The sequence below is a fragment of the Canis lupus genome, chromosome 29, assembly GCF_003254725.2.
Source record: "Canis lupus dingo isolate Sandy chromosome 29, ASM325472v2, whole genome shotgun sequence".
Classification (NCBI taxonomy): Eukaryota; Metazoa; Chordata; class Mammalia; order Carnivora; family Canidae; genus Canis; species Canis lupus.
This window is the reverse complement of record NC_064271.1, coordinates 20,325,218-20,343,626: the sequence shown is the minus strand read 5'-3', so window position 1 is coordinate 20,343,626 and position 18,409 is coordinate 20,325,218.

The following is an 18,409-nucleotide window of genomic DNA, read 5'->3' as shown; positions in this document are numbered from 1 at the left end:
GCTCCTAAACCCAGCCCTCACCTGGATTAACAAGAGAAACATACAGTAACCACAGGCTGAAAGACAGTGTGTGGGGGGGAGCAGGGGGTGGCTGCAATAATCTGAACAAGATGTAATGAGAGTCTATCCTATGGCAGCCCTGAAGACAGAAATATGGAACCAACATAGTAGATGTCCCAGAGGCAGCGCTACTCATGAGTGGATGAGGTGAGCTTGCAAGATCCTCTGGCTACCCTCACTTTGACACCCAACACTGGAAAGGGTCTGTTTGGTAAAGTGTTGGTTCATTCTAAATCTTCTAATTTAGAACTAGGAGACTTTGCTCTTTGGAACCAACTATACACAGATCTTCCTTGACTTACGATGTGATTACACCCCCAATAAAAAATTATTTTAAGTTGAAAACACATTTAATATGTGTAACCTTCTGAATGTCACAGCTTAGCCTAGCCTACCTTAAGCATGCTTGGAAGACTTATATTAGCCTACAGTTGGACAATATCATCTACACAAATCCTATTTGATAATACAGTATTGAATAGCTCATGTAACTCACTAAATGGTGTGCTGAAAGTGAAACACAGAATGGTTGTATGGGTTCAGAATGGTCATGAGTGTATCAGTTGTTAACCCCATGATTATATGGCTTACTGGGAGCTGCAGCTCACTGCCATCCCCAGCATCAAGGAGTATCACACTGCATATCTCTGGCCCGAGCAAAGGTCCAAATTCAAAATGCAAAGTACAGTTTCTACTGAATGCATATTGCTTTTGTACCATCGTAAAGTTAAAAAATTATCATTTGAAACATTGTAAATCAGGGACTGTCTGTATATAGTTGAGTGTGTCTGTGTGTGTTACAGAACTGTTGAGGATAAGCAACCTGCTTTCCTTGACTGATCCAGAAAGTGCAGTAATCAGGCTGAAGCTCTTTATATATAATTAAGAAAATATCACTTTTCCATTTCAGATAGGAGAAAGGTGGCTGGTTAAAGGAGATTACGAAGAAGTTAAACCCTCCCTATGAAGTCCCTTATTATCCACTTTCTAAAAACATAATCTGGATGTAGTAGTGGTGCTGGGGAATCCAGGCCCAATTTCAAAAATATGTGCATGGCTTTTGTAGCATCTCCAGGAGGACATGAGTCCCCACAAATACTCTTCATACCTCCTATTAAGGGATGCTGCATCCTTTGAGATGAACCAAGCACCCAGAGACTGCCCCAAGGTTCCTAATACAAAATTCCTTTGACTGTGTCCCTTGCACTTCTTTGTTTATAAGCACAAAGCCCACCTTAGACAATCAGCAAAGTGTTGAACAGGAGGAAAAGAAAAAGAAGAAAAACCAAGACAAAGAATGTAGACAAAATAAGGGGAGAGGTTGGTTGTGTCAATGTGGACAATGAAAAAAACTAAATCACAGATTCCCCCTGAACTTGCTCTAGCCCTGAAGTGCAGGAGGCCTGGCCAGAAGCCACCCGCTGTCGCAGGGATCAAAGTCCCCATGAACTTAAGTACAGACAACCCCGGGAAAGGAAGAGGAAGGAGGAGGGGGTCTGAGCAGGAGGAGGCAATGCTCCCTCCTCTGTCTCTTCAGAAAGGGCCTCTTTCACCGCCTCCCCATGTTCCTGTCTGTACAAACCTCTCACTGAGAAATCACCACAGGCCCCATCACCTTGCCTACTTAGTGGTTCAAAAATACCAAAGGTTTTGCAGAATTTCCATTCTTCCCAAAGTAGTTAAAATGCAAGCAGGCGGGAGAAAGAGTTGATGGAGGAAGCACACGCCCCTATTGGAACAGTCTTGTTTTGAAAAACTTCTGCCCTCTGGGGTTGAAAGCATTTCTTGGCCCAGTGGAAGCAAGAGGTGCCATGATAGCTCCAGAAATGCTTCCAGCCCTTGACCTTGATATTTATTTGCAAAGCCTTACAGGAAATCAGTTCTATGTGTTCCATGAAAAACAAAAGAAAATGCAAGAATCAGGAAAAACAACAGACTGCTCCAAACAGCCTTACATGAACAGACTTTAAAGAAAATTAGATGCTTAAAAAATAGTTCCCTTTGACATGTAATCTTCCAACATGTACTGAAGACCCACTATGTGCTCAGGCCTAGCTAGGTGCTGGCAGGGTCTGTGCCCTGAGAAATTCATGTTTTCCAGGGTAGACTAAGGAGTGCTGAAGAGATAAAAGAGGTGAGTGGGTGATTTGAACTTCACCACTAAGATGCAGGATGAGCTGAAGCCTTCAGACACAGAGGGAAGAGGAACATACAGAAGACTCCTAGCAGAATGTTACATTTAACTTGTACTGTGAAGAACAGGTAGGAGATTCACAGATTAAAAAAGAAGAAGATAGCTAGGAAGAAAGCAAATAATGTCTAAAACAGAATTTCAGAAATTAAGTCTTAAAATTACAATAAAAATTAAGCATGACTTTGGAAGACCTGACAGTCCTTTATAACCATTTATGGCATGCTTTCTACATGTTGTGAGAAATTCACAGAACAGCAAGGGAGACGTGCCATGCACATAAATGCCTAGACTTAAGTTCACCAAGAACTGCACACTCACATGACAAAAGGGACAGGAAGTAACATAAGTGGGGGATTGATACAGACCTAGTAGAGGGATCCTCTTCTGATAATGACAGGATCTCAGAAAAGTATTTCTACACTGTAACAAAAACATCAGAACATGCTATAGGCATTCATCCTCAGAGGGAAGGACACAGCAGAAAGTGGTAGGGATTGTGTCAGACAGAAAAGTGCATGGCCCTACAGAGAGGACAGCTGCTTCTCAACTTTGAACAGTTGTTGCCACCTAGGAATGCTGGCTCAGGGTGTCAGGTTTTCCAGTTTTCAAGAGAAGCCACATACCTTGATATTGAGAATAGTTGGTTGCAGGAATCTTAAGCTTTGTAAATTACGGGTCAAAATTTAAAATTGTGTAGATGGATTAAAACAAGGCTGTGGGCACAGTTTAAAACATTCCAATAATGGGAAATATTTGTCTGGAATGTTTAGGAAGACTTCATGGAGGAATTGCTGGTGAAGCTGAGCCTTAGGGGAAATTATTGGCAGAACTGACAACCTCACATAGAAGGCTGAAAGGCAAAAGGGCTCAAGTGACATACATACTTTTGAAAGCCATGTAATTCACGGGTCCCAAACTTGGCTATATACACCAAAATGAACTTGGAAATTTTTGTTATTGTTTAATGGGTACATAATTTCTGTTTGGGATTATGAAAAGTGCCTAGAGATGGGTGATATTTGCACAATATTTTGAATGTACTTAATAGCACTAAATTATATCCTTAAGAAACTCTAAAATAGTAAAAAAGAAAAGTTTATGTAATCTAAGTCATGCCTTATTATAAACACTAGAGACAGATTATAGAAAAAGGTAATTTTAATGAAGGATTTTTGTTCTCAGCTTGTTGCCAAATGGATCTTAAATGAACCAACCAATTCAAAACTATTAGGAATTCATCTCACTGGGCTCCTATATCTCAACATTGGATATTTCATAGGCAACAACCCCAACTATTTCCATTAAAATCATCCTGGGCTTCATGTGCTTTTATTCTGATCATTTACAGAATTTGAGAGAAGAGAGATGACAGAAAGCAGGTAAGTTTCAGGTTCCCAGGAAGTAAAGTCATGTGGATGCCTTTATTTGTGTCTACGTTTGTGTGTAATGTGTGTGTGTGCATGAGTATGTTTAATGATATTGGCTTAATTTTCTGCTTCTTAGTTTTTAAAAATGTTAACTGAGATACCTTCCCACTTCAGTACTGATAGATTTAATTCTTCACTTTAAACAGCCTAGTGTTCCATTATATATAAGAAGCATGCCTCTTCCATTAATAGAAACTGAGGGAGTTTGCTGTATTTTTTCCTTTACAAACTATGTTGAAATATTCTTTTACACATATTTATAAATGTGCACAAATATTTCATATAAGTTAACTTTCTAGATATATAGTTGTAAGGTCAACAGGTGTGACTATTTAAATACAATAAAATTGGCCCAATTACTTTGCAAAAAGAAACACTGCACCAATTTTTATACTTCCACCAAAAGTGGTGTGGAATCTAGAAGGCATTAAGGCATTAGACTCTAAGAATTCTACTCCCAGAAATCCTGATTTAGTAGTTTTGAGGTACAGTCTGGAGATCAATATTATTTAAAAACCCTATAGGTAACTCTAATATTTATCAGCTTTTAAAACCATTGACCTAAGTATAATATGAACATCAAAATGTTTAAGTAATTGCAACTAAAATCTAAGAACTAAGAAACATTGTTGGCAGAAATTGAAGAAGTCAGGATGCCTGGGTGGTTCAATGTTTGAGCATCTGCCTTCAGCTCAGGGTGTGATCCTGGAGTCACAGGATCAAGTTCTGCATCAGGCTACCCAAAGAGCCTACCTCTCCCTCTGCCTATGTCTCTGCCTCTCTCTCTCTCTCTCATGAATAAGTAAATAAAATATTTTTTAAAAAAGAAATCAAGAAGTCCTAAAATAAATGGGAAGGTAAAATATGTTCATGAATTAGAATACTAGATATTGCAAGGATGTCAATTCTCAAGTTGATCTGTGGATTAACTGTAATCGCAACCTAAGAGCACACAGAGAACACAAGCTGATTTCTTAAAATAGAGCAGGAAGACACACTAACAGGTATCAAAACTAATCACAAAGATATAGCAATTAGACACTATTGTATTGGCATTAGAATAGACAAAAAAGAAAATTAGAAACATATAAAGAATAGAACATACACTGTCACCAGTAACCAGGATGAAAGTACAGTACAACAGAGAAAGAATGGCCTTTTTGGTAAATGGTGCTGATCAATTGTATTACCTTTTGGGAAAAGAATGAATCTTGACCCTTACCATTCACCATACACAAAAATAAATCCTCACAGATTGTAGGTCAGATGTAAAATAATAGAGATATTAAGAATATATTATAAAAATATCTTTATGACTCTCAGATAAACAGAGATTTTGTAAGAGGACGAGGACACAAAAGCATTAACAATTCTTAAAATGATAAATTAGACTATAATAAAATTCAGATTAAAAGAGTAAAAGGGCAAGCCAGCAGGAGAAAGGTATTTATAATCATATGTCTGAGAAAATACTCATAAAGAGAATATTTTTAAAACTCCTACAAATCAATATAGAAAAGATAAGAAATCCCAAGAAAATGTGCAAAAGATTTGAATAGATACTTCATATGAAGAGGATATCCAACTATTTAATAAACATGGGAAAAGTTGTTCAACTTCACTGGCTGTCAGAGAAATGCAAATTACTAATAACTAAAATTAAAAAAAAGATAATACCAGTATATAGTGCTTGTGAGAGTATAAATTAGTACAGCCTTTTTGTAAAACTATTTGACACTATCTACTAAATGGGATCATGCTACACTCCTCTAAATTACTGAGAAAGATAATCTTTATGCTATGTATTATTAATTGTTGCCTTAAAAAATAATAGTTAGCTTTCACATATATATTTCTTAACCCTCTACCCAGCATTTTAAAGCTTCCTAGAGCAGGAATAATGCCTTGTTTCTTACCACCAGAGTATTTAGTCCATCATATGGTAAACATACAGAATTATATATTGAAGGTGGCACTGATTTACATTGTCAATCAATAAGTAAGTCCATTTATATGTTAACAAAAAACCATTCATTTTTCATTGATATCTTATACATACTAAACGTGTTAGTGTCTTACATCTCAATTTTTTAAATCTGCTATAATTCCATTTCTGGGAATTTATTCAGAATATTATTCATTATTTCTTTACCCACCAGAAGCAGTCCTAGTCACTGAGGATAAGACAGGAGCAAAAACAAGCAACTGGTTGGGATAATCATGATCAGATCATAAAAAATGAATACTTGGGTTCCAGGGTAGGATGATGATATAGGAGGCTACTGAACTCACTTCCCTCCATGGATACACTGAATCTATAGCTACATATGGAACAATTCCCCCTGAAAAAAACCCTAAAAACTGTCTGAGGGACTTCTCCATATCAGGTGAGTGAAAGAGGGCCCACACTGAAGCAGGTAGGAGAGACTGGGACACAATCTTACCAGAAATGTCATCCCTGATATGGCAACCCATAATTGGGAGAACGCAAAACCCAGAGCTTTTCTCTCAGGATAAAAGGCTTTAAAACCCCACAGCAGGCACCCCAACTTTTAAGAACTGCACCTGACAAACTTTCAAAACATCTAGTTTTGAAAACCAACAAGGCCCATCTCCACGAGAGCCCCAGACTATAGCAATCTGAAGAATGGCTCTTCAAGGGCTCACATGTGGACTCACTTAATCCAGAGGCAGGGGATCAAGAAGTAGCCAGACTTTATGTGAAAAAGGCTCATTGGCTATTTGGGCTAATTGTAAAGCCCTGGTCTAAGGGACAGGCATCTAATTTAACATACATTTAGAGGCCTGCTGACTGGCAGGTGCTGTCTTCATATTCCAGTGACATATTTGCAATCTCCATCAGGGGTCACCTCTACATCACTTGGCTTTGGTGGCTAGTGGGGCTTACACTCATGGGTCCCACAGAACTATAACCAGTGGAAAAAGAGTTCTTAAATGGCTACCATTCTCAGGGCACACCAAGAAGCAACAGATTCAGGAGCTTGGTCTGTCTGTAAAAGAGGACTTTTAGGTTATCATTATAGCTGCAGCCTGAGGAGCAGGCTTCCAATTAAACACAGCTAAGAACTGACTGGAATCCCTTCCAGAGACCTCAAATGGTGAAAACTATCTTTGTATTCCCTCTCTGCCATGCTCCAGAGTGCCAGTAACTCCAAGATGGGAGCATTTACATACAGCTGGTACCCTGGCTTTTACGTCTGGTGCCCCAGTTTTTGCACTGCCCTTTAATTGTCTGGCACTGGTGGCAAGGGGTGGGGGTGGGGGCTTATGTTCCTGGATCCCATGGCAGTTCTTGGCTGCCACCCCCAGGGCACTATACTGCAAGCAGACTGAAATTTAGCCCCAGACTTTCCATGAAAAAGATCTATCTACTTGTTCCTATACCTTTGGCCTGAAGGAAGGACTTCAGATTTGGCACATACCTAGGAGCCAACAGAAGTGTACTCAGGGAACAGGCTGATGGATGCCATCTTTATGATCTCCAGTGCCTCACACAGTTCACTAGTGTCCCTAGATATAAATTTGTACGTTCATTGGGAGCCCCACTTTTTGCATCTGCTGCTCAGGGTACACCTCCAAATCACCTGGCTCTGGTCACCAGCAAAGCATACACTTGTGATTTCAAAGGACTGTATTATTTGCAAACTTTAAAAGCTTGAGAGTCTGGCTCCAATTGGTCTGAATCTAGGTGCTAACTAAGAGCCTCCCCTTTGGGAAGCTGATAGCCTAGTAGGTGAAGGTGTTCTAGGACCTATTTTTTTCTTTAATTACTTTAATACAAAAGACAGCAATGTTCCTTATTTCACATAACATAAAAAACAGTTTGAAGTATTTAATGAAAATAAATTTACTGAATGGTAGCAATGACTACAAAATTAATACTCTCAAACACTACAAAGTCAAAGAAAGGCAAATACCATGTGCATTTATGTATATGTGGAATTTTAAAAAACAAACAAACAGATGAAAAAGAAACAGACCCATAAATACAGAGAATAAACTGATGTTGTCATTGGCAAAATAGGATGAAGGGGTATGGAAGGTACAGGCTTCCAGTTATAGAATGAATAAGTATTGGAAATAAAAAGTACAGCATAGGGAATACAGTCAACGGTATTGTAATAGTGTTGTATGATGAAAGATGGTACTACACTTGTGGCAAGCATAATATAATATATAGACTTGTAGAATCACTATGTTGTACACCTAAACTAATGTAACATTAGTGTGTGAACTACACTTCAATAACCTAGGGTCCTTGGACAATCACAGAGGTTTGAGAGACAACCAAAAGCTAGTGCAGGGTTAAATGATGAAGCATATCTCCTACATGGGGCCACTACTTCATCTGGCATAGATGGCTCTTTTATATAATGCACAAATCCAACACAGATTGTCAAGGAAAATGAAGAAGCAGAGGAATATGTTTCAAATGAAGGAATAAGACAAGACATCAGGGAAAAATTCTTTAAAGAAATGGAGATAATTTTCTTGATAAAGAATATAAAATGATAGTCAAAGATGCTCATCAAACTCAGGAGAATAATGGATGAACTAAATTAAAACTTCAACAATGAGCTAGAAAATAAAAGAAAATACCAAATAGAAGTAAAAAAACTGAAGAATATAATAACTGCACTGAAAAACACACCAAAGGGGTTCAACAGCAGGCCAAATGAAACAGAAAAAGGCATCAATGATCTCGAAGAGATGTCAGTGGAACTCACTACCAAAGAATCAAAACTTTATTTAAAAAATGAGGGAAAAAATGAGAAAAAAAAAGCGAAGATAGCATAAGGGACTTACAGGACAGCATCAAACAGATTAACATTCCCATTACATGGGTCTCAGAAGAGGAAGAGAGAGAGAGAAATGGAGAAATGGGCAGAAAAGTTATTTGAAGAAGAATGGCTGAAAATTTTCCTAACCTAGGGCAGGAAACAGACATCCAGATGCAGGAAACCCAAAGAATTCCACAGAAGATAAACCCAAAGAGACCTACACCAAGAAACATTATATTTAAAATGTTAAAAATTAAAGGAGAGAATTATGGCACCTGAGTGGCACAGTCAGTTGAACATCTGACTCTTGGTTTTGGCTCAGGTTGTGATCTCAAGATCGTAAGATTGGGCACCACATCAGGGAAGGGAGATCCATTCTCCCTCTTCCTCTGCCCTTCTTGGCTCTCACTCTCACTCTCTCCCTAAAATAAATAAGTGAATCTTTAAAAAAAAAAAATTAAAGGAGAGAATCTTAAAAGCAATAAGAGAAAAATAACTTGTTACATATAAAGGGAAACCCCATAGGACTATGAACAGACTTTTCAGCAGAAAATCTTGTAGACCAAAAGGGAATGTCACCATATATCCAAAGTGCTGAAAGAAAACAACTTGCAACCAATAATATTCTACCTGTCAAAGTTATTCAGAACTGAAGGAGATATAAACAGTTTTCTAGACAAGCAAAAACTAAAAGTATTCATCATGTATAAACCAGTCTTACAAGGAATGTTAAGAAATTTCTTTTCACTGAAAAGAAAGAGTGCTAATAAGTAATCAGAATACCTATGAAAGTATAACTCTTGCTGGTAAAGGTAAAGATGGTGCATTAATTACTTATAAAGCTAGTATAAAAGTTAAAAGACAAAAGTAGAAAAAAACTATAATTATAATAATTCATTCAGGGATACATACAATAAAAAGATGTACAATGTGACATAAAAATGTAAAATTTGGTAGAGGAAAGCAAAAACAGAGGTTTAGGTTTAGAATATGTTTATACTGAATTTATTATAAATTTAAAATAGAATGTTATCAATATAAGTTATATGTAAGAATCATGGTAATCACAAAACAAAAACTTATATAAGATACACAAAAGAGACAGAGAAAGAAATCTAGACACACCAACTAAAGAAACCACCAGTCATCAAACCACCAAAGAAGAGAATAACAGAAGAGATGAACAAAAGAACTACAAAGGAGCCAGAAAACAGTTAACAAACCAAGATGGCAATGCAGGAAGACCCTGAACTCACCTCCTCCATGGACATACCAAATCTATACCTATTCCTGAAGAATATCCTGAAGACCTATAAAGCTGACTACACAGCTTCTGCACAACAAAAGATAGAGAGACCACATAGAAAATAGCAAGAAAAATAGTGACACAGTAATGAAGGGAACTCCCTGAAGCTGCCAACCACAGTGAAGAGAGGTAACACTGAGGAATTGCAAAGAGTTAGGGCACACAAAAAAGTATGGTTTAAACAGGCAACCAGAATATGAAGAAACTTGTCCTAGAACCCTGAAAAATGGCAGAGGAGGTCATGAAACTCTCCATGGATTGGAGGGACAGGTGGACTCCACAATTTATGTTCCCCTTCCACATTGATAGTCCAGATGGGAGTAGGGTCTAGGAGCTATAGCTGGCCTGCTGCCTCTGTTGGCACTGGACCCCTACCCCACATTAGCCTTGAACATCCTAGTACACAAGGAAAAAATGGCTGTTCAAAAGAGTAATTAGAATATAAAGGATCCAGTCCTAGAACTCCAGAAAATCATAGAGGTGCTGCTAGAACTCTCTCTAGGTAAGAGGAGCTGGTAAACACCTTGGTTTGTATCCCCCCTCCACCTTCATAACTCAGACAGAAATAACTCCAGGCACCATAGCTGACATGCCACCTCAGTAAGCCCTGGACCCCTAGCCCATATCATCCCCAAACAGTCTGGGGCATAGGGGGAAAAAAAATAAAGGATCCACCCCTAGAACTACACCAAACAGTGAAAGAGCTGCCAAAGCTCACTCTGGCTTAGAGCAGCTGACAAGCAACATGACTTACCTTCCTCTTCAGACTTGATACCAGACAGGAGTGGGTGCCAGGCACCATAGCTGGCCTGGTTGGTGAGCCCAGGGCCCTAGCACATACCAGCCTGACAATCCCACCATGGTGGCTTCAACATGGTAGGCACTGGAACACCTCTGGTGAGCAATCACTATAGCTCCAGCTATTTCACTAAGGTGACAAAGGTGCAAAACTCCTCAGAATACTCTAGGAACCCATTATTTTAACTTCAGATGACTCACCAGAGTACCACTGGCACAGAGTACTTTGACTGTGGCTGACCTGCCACAGTGCTACCTGCACAAAATACCCCAGACCACCTGGCCTGTGCTCACCTCAGGTTCAACAGCATGGCCAGGATGCCCTCTACATGAAATGCCACAGGACACACCAGTTTAAACCCACTTCAGATTTAGCTGTCCTACTAGAGTGCCTTCTGCATGGAGAGCCCTCGGCCTCCCTGGTTTACACTCACTTCACCTGCAGATTTAATCTCAGGATGTCCTCATTGCAGTTAGTACTGGGACCTGGCTCATGCCCACTTCAGCATTGGCTGTCCTGCCAGGGACATCCTTTACACACAGAACACCAGGTACTGAGCTTTCACATATTTCAATTTCACCTGTCCTACCAGAGGTCAGGTCAGACCAAGGCAACCACAGCAACTAAGTGTCCTGGGACTAACAGTCATGCTAGCCACAGCTCCAATTAGCTAGCCAAAATCACCAGGGACACACAGTCAACACAGGGGATGACCATACACAATACCACTCCTTTAAAATTAGGAGAAATAGCTGTTCCACCAAAATCATGAGGAACCAAGTAGAGTCAAGCAAAATAAGCAAACAGAGGATATGCTCCAAGGGAAAGAATAAAACAAAACCTCAGAAAAAGATATAAATGAAATGAAGATAGTCAACCTACCTGATAAAGAATTCAAAATAATGGTCATAAAGATGTTCACCATATTGGAGGAGAGAAGTGTGGATGAACTCAGTGATAATTTCAATGGAGACAGAAAATAGAGAATGAATCAGAGTTGATTAACAGAATAAATGAAATGGAATAATGTATCAAAAAAGTATCCATACCGAACAGTTTTTTTTAGTATGTGTTTAATTTTAATTTCTTCTTTTTTACAGAAAGAAAAAAGAATTATAAAAAAAAGAAGAAGAAAAATTAAAGGGTTAAAATATTCCCTGGATAATATGAAGCCAAGAAAATAAACATTTTTATGATAGGGGTCACAGAAGGGAAGGGAAGGGAAGGAAGGAAGGAAGGAAGGAAGGAAGGAAGGAAGGAAGGAAGGATGGATGGAAGGAAGGAAGGAAAGAAAGAAGAAAAGAAAAGAAAAGAAAAGAAAAGAAAAGAAAAGAAAAGAAAAGAAAAGAAAAGAAAAGAAAAGAAAAGAAAAGAAAAAAAGAAAAGAAAAAAAGAAAAAAGAAAAGAAAAGAAAAGAAAAAAGAAAGAGAGAGAGAGAGAAAGAAAGAAAGAAAGAAAAAAGAAAGAAAGAAAGAAAGAAAGAAAGAAAGAAAGAAAGAAAGAAAACTTGTTTGAATAAATAATAGCTAAAACTTCCCTAATCTGGGAAAGGAGATATCCAGATTCAAGGAGCACAGAGAGTTCTAAACAAGATGAATTCAATGAGGTCCATAATGTGACACATAATAATTAAGATGTCAAAGACTAAAGAAAAAGAATTGTAAAAGTAGCAAGAAAAAAGCACCAACTTACATACAAGGGAAACACCATAAGGCTATCAGCTGATTTTTCAGCATAAACTTTGCAGGCCAAAAGAAAGTGGCTTGATATATTCAAAGTGCTGAAAGGAAAGAACCAAAAACAGAAGACAAAAAACAAAAGTATAACCAAGAATACTCTATGAGGTAAGATTATAATTCAAAATTAAAGGAGAGATAGTTTCCCAGACAAAAGTTAAAGGACTTCACCAGCAGTAAGCCAACTTTACAAGAAATGTTGGGAATTCATTAAATGGGGAGATAAAAGGCCACAGTTAGAAGTACAAAAATTATGACAGGACAAAATTTCACAAGTAAAAGCAAATATAAACATAGTAGAGCAGTTACTTATAAAACTAGTACAAAGGTTAAAGAAAAAAGTAGTAAAATCAACTATATCTAAAAAGCAAAGGAAAAAAACAAAAATAAAAAAAAGCAAAGGAGACTCAAATCAAAAGATGTAAAATATGATAACATGTATGTAAAACATAGATAGGAAAATAACTATGAGGGGTTTCTTTAGTATGTGTTCAATTTTAAGTAACCATCAACTTGACAAGACTGCTATGTAATTAGGATGTTAGATATGAACCTCGTGGTAACTACAAACCAAAACTTATAATAGATATATGAAAAGTAAAGAGAAACAATGCAACACAAAACATTAAGTTCTTAATCACAAAGAAAGAGAGCAAGAGAAAAAGAAACAAAGAAGAACTACAAAAACAATCAGAAATCAATTTACAAAATGGCAATAAATACTTATCAATAACTGCTTTAAAGATGGTCTAATCAAAAGACATAGTTGTGAAGGAATGGATTTAAAAAACAAGCTCCGGGCAGCCCGGGTGGCTCAGCAGTTGAGCATCTGCCTTCCGCCCAGGACGTGATCCTGGAGACCCGGGATCAAGTCCCACATCGGGCTCCACACCCCCGCCTGTGTCTCTGCCTCTCTCTCTCTCTCTCTCTCTCTCTCTCTCTCTCCCTCGTGAATAAATAAATAAATAAATCTAAAAAAAAAACAAGCTCTATGTATATGCTGCCTACAAGAGACTTATGTCAGACCTAAAAACACATACAAATGGAAAATAAAGGAATAGAAAAAGATATTCCATGCAAATGAAAGCAAAAAATGCTGAGGGTAACTACACCAGACAAAATAGACTTTAAAACAAAAGGGCATCACATACTGATAAAGGGATCAACTCAACAAGAAGATATAACAATCGTAAGTATCTATGCACCCAACTTTGGAGCACCTAAATACACAAGGCAAATATTAGCATAAATAAATAGAGAAATTGCCAGTAATCCAATAATAGGAGGGGACTTAACACCAAATTTATATCAATGGATGGATCAGAGTGAAAATCAACAAGGAAACAGTGGCTTTGAATGATGCATTAGACCAGACGGATTTAAAAGATATGTAGAGAAGATTCCATCCAAAAGCAATAAAATACACATTCCTTTCAAGTGCACATGAAACATTTCCCAGGACAGATCATGAATTAGGTTACAAAACAAGTCTCAATAAATTTAAGAAGACTGAATTTATAACAAGCCATCTTTTCAAACTACAATGGTATGACACTAGAAATCAATTATAATGGAAAAAACACAAACATGTGGAGGCCAAACAATATGCCACTAAACAACCAATGGGTCAAGAAATAAATTAAAGAGAAAATAAAAAATACATGGAAACAAATGAAAATGAAAACCCAAAGGTCCAACATCCTGGGACACGGCAAAAGTAGGTTAGAGATGAACATTTGTACAATACAGGTATACCTCAAGAAACAAGAAAAATCTCGAATAAATGATCTAACTTTATATCTAAAGGGACTAGAAAAAGAAGAACAAAATCCAAAGTTAGGGTGAGGGAGAGAAAAATAACAATCAGAATGGAAATAAGTTAAATAAGGACCAAGAAAACAATAGAAAAGATCAATGAAACCAAGACCTGGTTCTGTGCAAAAATAAACACAACTGATAAACCTTTAGTCAGACTCATCAAGAATAAAAGAGGACCCAAACAAATAAAATCAGAAATGAAAGAGAAGTAACAATAGACATTGCAGAAATACAAAAGATTATTAGAGACCACTACGAAAAATGATATGCCAATAAATTGGACAACCTAGAAGAAATGGATAAACTTCTAGAAACATACAATCTTCTAAAACTGAAAAAGGAATAAAAGTTCTGAACAGACTGATTATTAGTAACCAAATTGAATTGGTAATCAAAAACCTTCCAATAAATATCCAGGACTGGGCGGATTCTCAGGTGAATTCTACCAAACATTTCAAGATGAGTTAACAACTATTCTCCTCAAACTGTTCTAAACAATAGGACAGGAAGGAAATACATTTTATGAGGCCAGCATTGCCCTGATACCAAAATCAATGACATTGCTAGACACACACACACACACACACACACACACACACACACAAACACATATTATGGGAAAATATTCCTGAAGAACACACATGTAAAAATCCTCAACAAAATATTATCAAACCACATTCAGTAATACATTAAAAGGATCATTCACCACAATCAAGTGGAATTTATACAGGGTATGCAAAGATGGCTCAATTTCAGCAAATCCACAACAGGATATACTACATTAAGAAAATAAAGGATATAAATCATACAATCATTTTGATACAGAAAAAGCATGTGACAAAATTCAACATCCGTTTATGATAAAAATTCTCAACAAAATGGGTTTATAGGAAACATATTTCAACCTAATAAAGGCCATATATTATAAACCCATAGCTAACATACTCAATGGTGAGAGACAGAGGTTTTCAAGATCAGGAACAAGACAAGGATGCCCACTTTCACCAATTTTATTCAACATAGTACTAAAGTCCTAACCATAGCAATCAGACAAGAAAAAAACAAATAAATAAAAGACCTCCAAACTGGTAAGGAAGAAGTAAAAGAGCCACTATTTGCATGACATGTATTATACATAGAAAACCCTAAAGACTCACCAAAAAACTATGAATTCAGTAAAGTCGAAGGATACATAATACACATAAATCTGTTGCATTTCTATACACCAATAATGAAGTAGCAGAATGAGAAACTAAAGTGGAAAATTCATTTACAATTGTACTGCAGAGAATAAAATACCTAGGAATAAAATTAACCAAAAAGGTGAAAGACTTGTTCTCTGTAAACTATAAAATATTGATGAAAGACATTAAAGTTGCATAAACAAATGAAAATATATTCTATGCACATGGATTGGAAGAATTAATATTGTTTAGGTGTCCATACTACCCAAAGACAACTACAGATTCAATGCCACCAATATTAGAATATTAATAGAATTTTTCACACCATCACAGATTCAATGCAACTCCTATCAAAATACCAATAACATTTTTCACAAATCTAGAATAAATAATACAAAATTTGTACAGAACTGCAAAAGACCATGAATAGCCAAAGTAATCTAGAGAAAGAACAACAAAATTGGAAACATTATGCTCCCTGATTTCAACTGTATTACAAAATTATGGTAATCAAAACAGCATGATATCAGAATAAAAACAAACTCCTAGATCAATAAAACAGAATAGAAACCTCAGACATTGGGAATCCCTGGGTGGCTCAGTGGTTTAGTGCCTGCCTTTGGCCTGGGGCGTGATTCTGGAGTCCCAGGATCAAGTACTGCATTGGGCTCCTGCATGGAGCCTGCTCCTCCCTCTGCCTGTGTCTCTGCCTCTCTCTCTGTGTCTCTCATGAATAAATAAATAAAATCTTAAAAAAAAAAAAGAAAAGAAACCTCAGACATAAACCCATACATATATGGTCAATTAATGTATGACAAAGAAGTCAAGAATATACAATGAGGAAAAGACATACTTTTTAATGAATGTTGTTGGGAAAACTGGACAGCTACATGCAAAGAATGAAACTGGGTCACTACCTCACATCACACACAAAAATTAACTCAAAATTGACTAAGGACTTGCATGTAAAATCTAAACCCATGAAACTCCTAGAAGAAAACATAGATAGTAAGCTTCTTAACACTACACTTGATGATATTTTTGGATTTGACACCAAAAGCAAAGACAACAAAATAAGAAATAAACAGGACTTCATCAAACTAAAAAGCTTCTGCACAAAGGAAATCAGCAGAATGAAAAGACAACTTACTGAATAAAAGATAATAAATGGGGGATCCCTGGGTGGCGCAGCAGTTTGGCACCTGCCTTTGGCCCAGGGCGTGATCCTGGAGACCCGGGATCGAGTCCCACATCGGGCTCCGGTGCATGGAGCCTGCTTCTCCCTCTGCCTATGTCTCTGCCTCTCTCTCTCTCTCTGTGACTATCATAAATTAATTAATTAATTAATTAAAAAAAGATAATAAATGCAATCATAAATCTGATAAGGGGTTACTATCCAAAGTTTATAAAGCATCATACAACTCAATGGCAAATAGCAAGCAATCAGATTTAAAAATGAGCAGAGGACCTGAATAGACATTATTTCAAAGAAGACATATGGATGGCCAACAGATAGATAAAAAGGTACTCGACTTCACTAACCATTACAGATGCACAAATGAAAACCATATCACCTTATACCTGTTAGAATGGGTAGTATCAAAAAGACAAGAAACTGACCTCCTAGGAAGATGGTGAAGTAGGATGACCCTGAGCTCACCTTATCCCGTGGATACATCTAGGTAACACCCACATCTGTTGAAATAATCCAAAAACAGCTGAACAGTGGCAGATCTCGCTCTCTACAGCTAATTGTAGAGAAGAGGCCACACTGAAAATGGTAGGAAGGGAGGAAACATGGTCAGGAACAAAATAGATACTCAAAATTGACTGTGGGAGGGAGGGACACTGAAAACAGAGAAGGGAGAAGAGCAAAATCTACCCCAGGCAACCCAGGCACAGGGAATCCTCACTAAAAATACAAATTTCCATAACATTTGATTTGGAAAACCAGAGGGTCTTAAATTCATGACTTCTTACAATCAGTGGGCCCTAACACTTGGAACTTTAAAAATCAGCACACTCGGTTCTGGGAGAGGCAGGAGGGCAAAAGGAAACTGAGCCCTGATCCTGAAAGAGCCAGCAAAGCAAATGACTTCACCGAGATACAACATAGAAGCAGCAGTCTGAAAAATGCCTGGAGTATGTGGGAAAGAAATTTATTTCTTAAACTCAGAATGTGAACTGGAGGGAGAGGTAGGAATCTTTGGGAGACTTCTCGGAGAACAAAAGAAGTGATGGAAGCCACGTCCCTTCCCCAACCTCTTCCTAGATACACACATTCCTGCAAGAATGAGCATGAACACCCTGTACCTAGCTGGCTAACAATGCACACTGCCCCATGCTCTCTTGCAGAGTTGCCTTCTCCAACCATGCTCTTGGCAGGAGTTCTCCATAGCTGCTCCAGGTTGTTTTGCACAGCAAACTAATACAAACCTTACAAACGGTGTAGCCCACCCCCACATTCACCTGTGGTCCCACCCTCAGCAGTCCTCAAAAACAGCTCTAGGTTCCTTCTGGTAGTAAACCAGCACAAACCTTACTGGCACTGCATGCTTCACTCCTGCGTTCTCCTGTGGATGCACCCACCAAAACACCTTCAATCGTCATCCTTTCAAAGCAGCCCCACATGGTATTGTGCTGACACTCCCAAGAGGGGCCTGCGCAACTGACAAGTGACTCATGTCTGAGGAGAGGAGAAGATAACCATATGCAGCAGTTCAGCCATATACAGCAGTTCACCAACAGTGTGCTAGAAGAAGACATTTGGTCATAGGCCCTGCCCATTAATGAAAGCCTCTCATGGAATAACAGAGAGAGAACAACTCTCAGCTCAGCTCAACAACAGCTCAGTGCAACTGCAATTCTGGGAGACACCAGTTCTGACCCAGCTCAAGCCTTAGATGCCCCAAGACTGGCCCATTAACAACATAGGGATCAAATCCTGCCAATGATAGGCAATGAGAGCCATTGCAGATGACTGGACTGAAAGTAAATGTGGCCCAGCCACAACAGTAGGGTGCATGCACCTGAAGACACCCTAGGTTCTAAGGAACAGAGGACATTGCACCACATGGCAATAC